This window comes from Bison bison, unplaced genomic scaffold (genome assembly GCF_000754665.1).
Source record: "Bison bison bison isolate TAMUID 2011002044 unplaced genomic scaffold, Bison_UMD1.0 scf7180017864334, whole genome shotgun sequence".
NCBI classification, from domain to species: domain Eukaryota; kingdom Metazoa; phylum Chordata; class Mammalia; order Artiodactyla; family Bovidae; genus Bison; species Bison bison.
This window is the reverse complement of record NW_011494906.1, coordinates 1,707,285-1,707,929: the sequence shown is the minus strand read 5'-3', so window position 1 is coordinate 1,707,929 and position 645 is coordinate 1,707,285. Positions and strand designations below refer to the sequence as shown.

The window sequence follows — 645 nt, the reverse complement described above, 5'->3', positions numbered from 1 at the left end:
TGGAGAGGCCACCCAGAGGTTGGGGTGCCTCCCCCAGCCTCTAGAGCCCTGCTAGGATTGGAGGTGGGAGCCGGGTTTTCACTCCTTCCAGACCTGATGGGTAGCTTGGGCTGGTGACTTCCCTTCTCTGGCTTCATGTCCCCTACCTGTCTGGGGTAGGCAGGTAGGCTGGACCAGAGCAGGGACTTCCAGGATGATTCTTTTCAGCCACCAAACAAAGGCAAGCTCCTGACCTCGCGATAGGACATATACACTGGACACGGGGGGAGGGGGCGCTGGGCTCCTTACCGACCCCAGAACACCAGATCCTGGCTTTGACCCTTCCTCAGCTCTGGGATGGGGAAGGGGAGGGATGGCATTGGCCCGCTTTCCCCAGAGTCCAAGACTGTGGCTGCAAGAGAAGGGGGTCAGTCCGGGTGAACCAGGGCTGATACCCAGGCCTCAGCACGCCCCGTTGCCAGGGCCTTGGGGAGGGAGGGTAGCCTTCCTATGGGGACCAGCCCCTCTGCCTGCAGAGGAGGCCCCCGGGGAGCCCACCTGACCACTCATGGAAGAGGATGCCCACCCTGGATGGGAGTCTGGGGCTGAGATGCGGTGTGTGACCAGGCACTGTGCCCGAGTCCACCTGTCTGCAGTGTGCCCTGG

General features: G+C 62.6%; 1 protein-coding gene across 1 annotated transcript in view; it reads left to right on the top strand.

Annotated features, from left to right (window-relative positions):
- MYRF (myelin regulatory factor) overlaps positions 1–645 on the top strand; it is a 39,027-nt gene that overhangs the window by 7,630 nt on the left and 30,752 nt on the right. The window lies entirely within an intron of this gene.